Raw genomic sequence first — 10,368 nt, 5'->3', positions numbered from 1 at the left:
CATGTTAAATGTTGGATATAAAATGGAGAACCAGACAGAGAATGTCTCTATTCTCTTGGAAATTGTATTTCACTGTGTTAGACAAAAAATATATAAAAAACAGAATCTACAGATCCTGATAACTTGATAAAGGGAATATACAGCAAGATATGATAAAGAATAGTAAAAAACAAATAGCTGTTGTGATGGCAGTAAGCTTTCCCAAGGAGAACAGCATATAATACTAATCGAAGAAGAAATAAGAAATATATGTGTGAAACACTTAGATATGAATTGGGGAGACTAGTCCGGGCAAGAGGAACAGAAAGCCAAAAGGTCAAGATAGAGGAGCTATCTTGATATTTTCTGGGAAATAATAAAAAGCCAGTGTAATGGTGTATTGGGTTGGCAAAAAATTTTCATTTGGTGTTTTCTGTAAGATGATTCCAGTAGCACTTTGTTGTTTTTAACTTCATTGAAACAGTTTCGTTCAATTATATTGTGACAGCTTTTATATCAGCATGATTTTTAAAGTCAAATGTATTGAATTTTTGTGTAGCCATTTTAATATTGAAGATGGACGGGAAAAGCAACATTTTGGCATATTATACTTTAGCATTTCAAGAAAGGTAAAAACCAAACTAAAAAAAAAAAAAGTACAGTATATGGAGAAGGTGCTGTGATTGACTGAACATGTCAAAAGCAGTTTGTGAAGTTTCATGCTGGCGATTTCTTGCTGGACGATGTTCCAGAGTCAGATAGACCAGTTGAAGTCTATAGCAAACAAATAAAGATATTAATTGAGAATAGTTCATGTTATACCACTCAGGAGATATCCAACATACTCAAAATATCCAAATCAAGTGTTGAAAATAATTTGCATTAGCTTGGTTATGTTAGTCTGTTTGATGTTGGATTCCACATAAGCAAAGCAAACAAACAAACCAAAAACAAACAAACAAACAAACAAAAAAACCAACCTTCTTGACCATATTTCCACATACAATTCTCTATCTAAACACAATGAAAATGTTCTGCTTTTTAAACAAATTGTGATGGATGGTGAAAAGTGGATACTGTACAATAATGTGGAATAGAAGAGATCATGGGACAAGAGAAATAAACCACCAAAAACCATGCCATTGCCTCATCATTTTCCAAAGAAGGTGATGCTGTATATATGGTGGGATTGGGAGTCCTATATTATGAAATCCTTCTAGAAAACCAAACTAACTCCAACAAGTACTGCTCCCAATTAGACTAACTAAAAGAAGCACTCTACAAAATGCATTCAGAATTAGTCAACAGAATCTTTTATCAGGAAAATGTAAGATAGCATGTTTCTCTGATGTTCAGACAAAAAACTGTTACAGCTTGGCTGGGAAGTTCTGATTCATTTGCCATATTCACCAAATATTGGGATTTCCATTTATTTTAGTTTTTACAAAATTCTCCTAGTGGAAAAATTTTAATTCCCTGGAAGACTGTAAAAGGCATCTGGAACAACTATTTGCTCAAAAAGAAAGTTGAAAGATGGGATTATGAAGTTGCCTGAAAAAATGTAGTGGGAAAAAAACAAACAAACAAACAAACAGTGAAGATGTTGTTCAATAAAGTTCTTAATGAAAATTTAAAAATACATTTTTTTTTTTTTACTTAAAAACTGAAGGAGATTTGTGGCCTACTCAATACAAGGAGAGAAGGAAAAAAGGAATGATGGGAGGTTTGAAGGATAATCAAGTGTAAATAAAAACAAGAATTAGATTTATTTTCTGATAAATAATAAAAGTAAATGGCTTAATTAAAGATCAAAAGTGCCAATTTATATTTAAAAATTCATTCTGGTTGCTAGGTGTAAATTAGAATAAGGACTCATTAAGAACTGGATTGGAAATGAAAAAAGTGAAAGATTTCCATATATCTATTGTGATTGCAAAATTTTGCTGTTATTTTTAAAGTTTTCTCCCTTTTATTTCTTTGGGCTTCCTTGCTGTCTCAGAAGGAAATGGCAATCCACTCCAGTGTTCTTGCCTGGAGAATCCCAGGGACGGGGAGCCTTGTGGGCTGCCATCTCTGGGGTCACACAGAATCAGACACGACTGAAGTGAATGAGCAGAGCAGCAGCTGACTCAGAAGCCGAAGAAACTGCCTGCAGTGCAAGAGACTGGAGTTACATCCTTGGGCCAGGCAGGAAGATCTCCTGGAGAAGGTAATGGCTACCTATTTCAGTATTCTTGCTGGGAAATTCCATGGACAGAGAAGCCTGGTGGGCTACAGTCCATCCTTTTTTTTTTTTTTTTTTATAGAAGTCATAATTATATGAATGATGGAATACAAGGTTTTCTTCTCTCACTATTTGTTCCTTTGTTGTGTGTTCTGGCAAAACTCTATTTTACCTCCTGGAAAACTTTATACATCTCTTTTTCTCTCTTTTAGCTTTTTACTGGAGTATCAGATCAGTCACTCAGTCGTGTCCGAATCTTTGTGACCCCATGAATCTCAGCACGCCAGGCCTCCCTGTCCATCACCATCTCCCGGAGTTCACTCAGACTCAATGTCCATTGAGTCAGTGATGCCATCCAGCCATCTCATCCTCTGTCGTCCCCTTTTCCTCCTGCCCCCAATCCCTTCCAGCATCAGTGTCTTTTCCAATGAGTCAACTCTTTGCATAAGGTGGCCAAAGTACTGGAGTTTCAGCTTTAGCATCAATCCTTCCAAAGAACACCCAAGGCTGATCTCCTTTAAAATGGAATGGTTGGATCTCCTTGCAGTCCAAGAGACTCCCAAGAGTCTTCTCCAACACCACAGTTCAAAAGCTTCAATTCTTTGGCGCTCGGCTTTCTTCACAGTCCAACTCTCACATCCATACATGGCCACTGGAAAAACCATAGCCTTGACTAGACGGACCTTTGTTGGCAAAGTAGTGTCTCTGCTTTTCAATATGCTATCTAGGTTGGTCATAACTTTTCTTCCAGGAGTAAGCGTCTTTTAATTTCATGGCTGCAGTTACCATCTGCAGTGATTTTGGAGCCTAAAAAAATAAAGTCTGATACTGGAGTATAGTTGCTTTAAATGATGTGTTAGTGTGTGCTGTACAGCAATGTGCATATGCTATATATGTGCATCTATCCCAGCTTTCATAAATATCCTTACTGTCTAGGTCACCATAGAACATGGAGTAAGGTTCCCTGAACTCTACAGATGCATTAGTTATGCATCTTATACATAGTGGTGTATATAGTGGTGTATATATGTCAATCTAAATCTCATAATTCATCCCATCCATTCCTGCCACCCTTGGTGTCCATACATTTGTTCTCTACATCTTTGTCTCTATTTCTGTTTGAAAATAGGTTCATCTGTATCATTTTTTCTAGATTCCACCTATATGCATTAATATGCAACATTTGTTTTTATCTTTTAGACTTACATCACTAGATATGACAGTCTCTGGGTCTATCCAGTTCTCTGGAAATGACACAATTTCATTCCTTTTTATGGCTCAGTAAAATTCTGTTGTATATATATATGTCAAATTTTCTTTATCCATTCCTCTGTTGATGGACATTTAGGTTGTTTTCATGTCCAGGCTACTGTAAATAGTACTACAATAAACATTGGGGTGCATGTATCTTTTTGAATTGTGATTTTCTCCAGGTATATACCAAGGAGTGAGATTGCTGGGTCATATGATAGACCTATTTTTAGCTTTTTAAAAAGGAATCTCCATTGTTGTTGTCATTCAGTCACTAAGTCACATCTGACTTTTTGCAACCCCACAAACTGCAGCACGCCAGGATTCTATGACCGTCATTATCTTCCAGAGTTTGTGAAAACTCATGTCCATTAAATTGATGTCATCAAACTTCTGTCATCCACTTCTCTTGCTGTCAATCTTTCTCAGCATCAGGGACTTTTCCAATGATCCTGCTCTTTGCATCAGGTGGCTAAAGTACTGGAGTTTCAGCTTCAGCATCAGCATTTCCAATGAATACTCAGGATTGATTTCCTTTAGGATGGACTGGTTTGATTGCATTCATATACAAAGGGCTCTCAAGAGTCTTCTCCAGCAACACAATTCGAAAGCATCAATTTTTTGATGCTCAGCCTTCTTTATAGTCCAGCTCTCACAACAATACATGACTACTGGAAAAAACATAGCTTTGAACAGATGGATCTTTGTCAGCAAAGTGATGTCTACTTTTTAATACACTGTCTAGATTTGTCATAGCTTTCCTTACAAGGACAAACATCTTTTAATTTCACCGTCACTGTGGCAATCACCATCCACAGTGGTTTTGGAGCCCCCCTCCCCTAAGCAAAGCCTGCCATTGTTTCCAATGTTTCCCCTTCTATTTGCCATGAAGTGATGGGGCCAGATGATATGAAGTCACTTTTTGAAATGTTGAATTTTAAGCCAGCTTTTACCTTCTATGTCATTCTCATCAAGATGCTCTTCAGTTTCTCTTCACTGTCTGCTGCTCAGTTCAGTTCAGTTCAGTCTCTCAGTCGTGTCCAACTATTTGAGACTCCATGATGCACAGCATGCCAAGCCTCCCTGTCCACCAAGAACTCCCGGAGTTCACCCAAACTCATGTCCATCGAGTCGGTGATGTCATCCAATCATCTCATCCTCTGTCGTCCCCTTCTCCACCTGCTCTCAATCTTTCCCAGCATCAGGGTCTTTTCAAATAAGTCAGCTCTTCGCATGAGGTGGCCAAAGTATTGGAGTTTAAGCTTGAACATCAGTCCTTTCAATGAACACCCAGGACTGATCTCCATTAGGATGGACTGGTTGGATCTCCTTGCAGTCCAAGGGACTCTCAAGAGTCTTCCCCAACACCACAGTTCAAAAGCATCAATTTTTCGGTGCTCAGCTTTCTTTAAAGTCCAACTCTGACATCTATACCTGACCACTGGAAAAACCATAGCCTTGACTAGACAGACCTTTGTTGGCAAAGTAATGTCTCTGCTTTTTAATATGCTATCTAGGTTGGTCATAACTTTCCTTCCAAGGAATGTCTTTTAATTTCATGGCTGCAATCACCATCTTCAGTGATTTTGGGGCCCAGAAAAATAAAGTCAGCCACTATTTCCACTGTTTACCATCTATTTGCCATGAAATGATGGGACTGGATACCTTGATCTTAGTTTTCTGAATGTTGAGCTTTAAGCCAACATTTTCACTCTCCTCTTTCATTTTCATCAAGAGGCTCTTTAGTTCTTCTTCACTTTCTGCCATAAGGGTGGTGTAATCTGCTTATCTGAGGTTATTGATATCTCTCCCAGCAATCTTGATTCCAGCTTGTGCTTCATGCAGCCCAGTGTTTCTCATGATGTACTCTGCATATAACTTAAATAAGCAGGGTGACAACATACAGCCTTGACATACTCCTTTTCCTATTTGTAACCAGTCTGTTGTTCTGTGTTTAGTTCTAACTGTTGCTTCCTGACCTGCATACAGATTTCTCAAGAGACAGGTCAAGTGGTTTGGTATTTCCATCTCTTGTAGAATTTTCCACAGTTTATTGTGATCCACAGTCAAAGGCTTTGGCATAGTCAATAAAGCAGAAATAGATGTTTTTCTGGAACTCTCTTGCTTTTTCCCCGATCCATCAGATGTTGGCAATTTGATCTCTGGTTCCTCTGCCTTTTCTAAAACCAGCTTGACATATGGAAATTCAAGGTTCACACATTGCTGAAGCCTGGCTTCGAGAATTTGAGCATTACTTTACTAGAATGTGAGATGAGTGCAATTGTGCAATAGTTTGAGCAATCTTTGGAATTGCCTTTCTTTGGGATGGAAATGAAAACTGACCTTTTCCGGTCCTCTGGCCACTGCTGAGTTTTCCAAATTTGCTGACATATTGAGTACAACACTTTCACAGTGTCATCTTTCAGGATTTGAAATAGCTCTTTAAGACCTTTTTTGTATAGTTCTGTGTATTCTTGCAATCTCTTCTTAATCTCTTCTGTCTCTGTTAGGTCCTTACCGTTTCTGTCCTTTATCATGCTCATCCTTGCATAAAATGTTTCCTTGAAATCTCCAATTTTCTTGAAGAGATCTCTAGCTCTTCCCGTTCTCTTGTTTTGCTCTACTTCTTTGCATTATTCGTGTAAGAACGCCTTCTTATCTCTCCTTGCTATTCTGTGGAACTCTGCATTCAGTTGTGTATATCTTTTCATTTCTCCCTTACATTTAATTTCTCTTCTTTCTTCAGCTATTTTTAAAGCCTCCACAAGCAACCACTTTGCCTTCTTGCGTTTCTTTTTCTTTGAGATGGTTTTGATCACCACTTGCTCTACTATAGTGTGAACTTCCATCCATAGTTCTTCTAGCACTCTGTATACCAGATCTAATCCCTTGAATATATTTGTCACCTCCACTGTGTAATCATAAAGGATTTGATTTAGGCCATACCTGAATGGCATAGTGGTTTTCCCTAATTTCTCCAATTTAAGCCTAAATTTTGCAATAAGGAGTTAATGATCTGAGTCACCATCAGCTCAAGCTCTTGTTTTTGCTGCCTGAATATAGCTCCTCCCTCTTAAGCTGGAAACAATATAATCAATCTGATTTTGATATTGACCATTTGATATTAACATGATGCCCATGTGTAGAGTCATCTCTTGTGTTGTTCAAAAAGGGTATTTGCCATGATCAGGTTGTTCTCTTGGAGGAATCTGAATACTGTTATCTATAGATACTGTTACAGTTTACATTCTCACCAACAGTGTAAGAGGGTTCTCTTTTATCCACACCATCTCTAGAATTTATTATTTGTAGATTTTTGGTTTTTTTGGATGATTGTCATTCTGGCCCATGTGACCTGATATCTCATTGAAATTTTCCTTTGCATTTTTCTAAAAATTAATGTATTCTTACCACTTTTTCTTAATCTCTTCTGCTTCTATAAGGTCATCTTGCCATTTTTGTTTTTTATTGTGTTTATTTTTATATGAAATATTCCCTTGGTATCTCCAATTTTCCTATAGGTATCTCTAATCTTTCGCATTTTATTGTTTTCCTCTAATTTTTTGCTTTGTTCACTTAATAAGGGTTTCTTATCTCTTCTTGTTATTCTTTGATACTTTGTATTCAGTTGGGTATATCTTTCTCATTTGCCTTTCACTTCTCTTCTTGTCTCAACTATTTGTAAATCCTCCTCAGATGACCACTTTGCCTTCTTGCATTTCTTTTTCTTGGGAATAGTTTTGATCATAATCTATGTACAATGTTATGAACCTACATCTATAGTTCTTCAGGCACTCTGTCTACCAGATCTAATCCCTTGGATAGATTCATCACCTCCATTGTATAATCATAAGGAATTTTATTTAGGTCATGCATGAATGGTCTAGTGGTTTTCCCTACTTTCTTCAATTTGAGCCTGAATTTTTCAATAAGGAGCTATTGATCTGAGCCACAGTCAGTTCTAAGTCTTTTTTTTTTTTTTTTTTTTTGCACGCTATATAGAGCTTCTTCTTTGGCTCTAAAGAATATAATCAAACTGATTTCAGTACTGACCATCTGGTGATGTCCATGTATAGAGTCATCTCTTGTGTTGTTGGAAGAGGGTGTGGTCATCTAGAGAGAGACATCCTAGAGTGCGAAGTCAAGTGGGCCTTAGCAAGTGAATGTGGTATAATTCCAGTTGAGCTATTTTAAATCCTACAGGATGATGCTGTGGAAGTCCTGCACTTACTAAACCAGCAAATTTGGAAAATTCAGCACTGGCCACAGGATTGGAAAAGGTCAGTTTTCATTCTAATCCCAAAGACAGGCAATGACAAACAATGTTCAAATTGGCACACAATTATACTCATTTCAAATTCCAGTAAGATTATGTTCAAAATCTTTCAAGCTAGGTTTTAGCAGTACATGAACCAAAAACTTCCAGATATGCAACCTCAATTTAGAAAAGGCAGAGGAACCAGAGTTCAAATTGGCAACATATACTGGATCATTCCATAAAAACATCTACTTCTGTTTCATTGAATGCTAAAGTCTTTGATTGTGTGGATCATAACAAAATGTGGTACATTATTAAAGAAGTGGGACTACCAGAGCTCATTACATGCCTCCTGAAAAACCTGTCTGCTGGACAAGAAGCAACAGTTAGAACTGAACATGGAACAATGGACTGGTTCAAAATTGGGAAAGGAGTACTTCAAGGCTGTATATGGTCACCCTGCTTATTGAACTTGTATACAGAGTACACTGCAAAATGCTGGGCTGGATAGATCAAAAGGTGGAATCAAGATTGCAGTGATAAATATAAGCAACCTCAGATTTGCAGATGACACCACTCTTATGGCAGAAACCAAAGAGGAACTGAAGAGCCTCTTGATGAAGGTGAAAGAGGAGAATGAAAATGCTGGCTTAAAAGTCAACATTCAAAAAACTAAGACCAGTTCTAATGAGATGGATGAAACTGGAACCTATTTTACAGAGTGAAGTAAGCCAGAAAGAAAAACACCAATGCAGTATACTAATGCATATATATGGGATTTAGAAAGATGGTAACAATAACCCTGTGTACAAGACAGCAAAAGAGACACTGATGTATAGATCAGTCTTATGGATTCTGTGGGAGAGGGAGAGGGTGGGGAGATTTGGGAGAATGGCATTGAAACATGTATAATATCATGTATGAAACAAGTGGCCAGTCCAGGTTTGATGCACGATACTGGATGCTTGGGGCTGGTGCACTGGGACGACCCACAGGGATGGTATGGGGAGGGAGGAGGGTTCAGGATGGGGAACACGTGTATACCTGTGGCAGATTCATTTTGATATATGGCAAAACCAATACAATATTGTAAAGTTAAAAAAGAAAAGAAAAGAAAGAAAAATATATTGTAAATATTTATGCTTTCTGACATTTCCTCTATTAACTCTATTTACTGGGATTAAATTTTTAGTATGTATTGAGATTAGTACTTCTCTTTTATGGTGCTGATTTTCATCAACTGTTGGGTGATATCTTATTTTCTTTTTTAGCTTCTGTAAGCCTTTCACTGAGTGCTTACGCTGATAATTGGAGACTTCCTCTGATGATTGGGAAGAAGTGGAATATGCATCAACACAAGTGTGGGCAATAGTAAATAGTCAGGTGCACTGATTTCCTTTTCTGACTTTAGCACACATTCTGGGACTCTTAAATGTCAAAAGTTTAAGTTGACAGAGGACTACTTCAGGCCTAGTAACAAACTACTAAAGAATCAGGAATCTAGCTGGCCTATATACTACAAATGCTTCTTTTGGAGTGAATAACCATTCCATTCCCCTGGGGATATTCCCGACCCAGGGACTGAACCCAGGTCCTCTGCATTGCAAGTGGATTCTTTACAGTCTGAGTCACCAGAAAAACTTCAATTATATTAATAACAAGAAGATAACTTTCACTAGCATCCTACTGCCTATTTTTGTGCATTACATTTTTTATTTAAGCTAGGAATATTAAGGAACTTTCTTGTAAAGAATAGATATTGATTTGGCATCTATTTATGCCTGAAGTTTTATGCAGTGCTCATTTTTAATCTCAATATATCCAACTTCTCCTTTATTTCTGGCAACCTCTAAACTTCATATTTACTCTTGGGCCTATCTCTCGATTTCCAGTAGTTTTATGATTTGGTTGTGTTGAAAAAACAAAAAACAAACAAACAAAAAAACTGCTTTTTCCATCTTCCTTGTTCCTCATTCCTGATTACTATATCTTTAATCAATTAAAACATGCTTATTTTATATTCTATTTAAGAATGCTTTGCATTATATCAAGCTCTTATTTAGCATCTAGCATCTCATTTGATGGGTCTACTAATGTGAGATCTTATTTTACTGAGTTCTGTAACTTTCACTGTGATCTCATCATTGACATGGTTGTCATTTTAATGACGTCTTGGTGGAGATAAAAAGAAGAGATGCATTTATTTGTTTTATTAGACAGCTTGATTCAATCTGCATTTTTATTTTGTGGAAGAAAGTTTTATTTTTACTTCTCTATTCCAATTTTCAAAAGCTAGACACTTAAAAATGTTTAGGATTCCACTTATATAATATATGGAATAGATATGGTTATGGCATAAATTATAAAAATAGCCATGATAAGTGTATGAAAATTTTATTATTAAATTACCTCTGGTCTGTTTCAAATGAATAATTATATAATTAAATTTATGTGAAATTCCTACATGTGAAAAAATTTTGCTGAAATTGTCTTACTTTTTTTGTTTGCCTTTCAAGCAAAATAATCATGAAAAGAAAAATTCCTTTTTTTCAGAACTTTGCATTTCTGCTGGGGAGTGACAAAAACAAAATTTCCTCATCACCTTTAATTGTCATGACATTTTCTCTTTGAGGATTTTCAATAAAAACCTGACTTT

This window comes from Bos javanicus, chromosome X, assembly GCF_032452875.1.
Source record: "Bos javanicus breed banteng chromosome X, ARS-OSU_banteng_1.0, whole genome shotgun sequence".
NCBI classification, from domain to species: domain Eukaryota; kingdom Metazoa; phylum Chordata; class Mammalia; order Artiodactyla; family Bovidae; genus Bos; species Bos javanicus.
The sequence above is the reverse complement of the archived record's forward strand: the minus strand, read 5'-3'. Positions refer to the sequence as shown.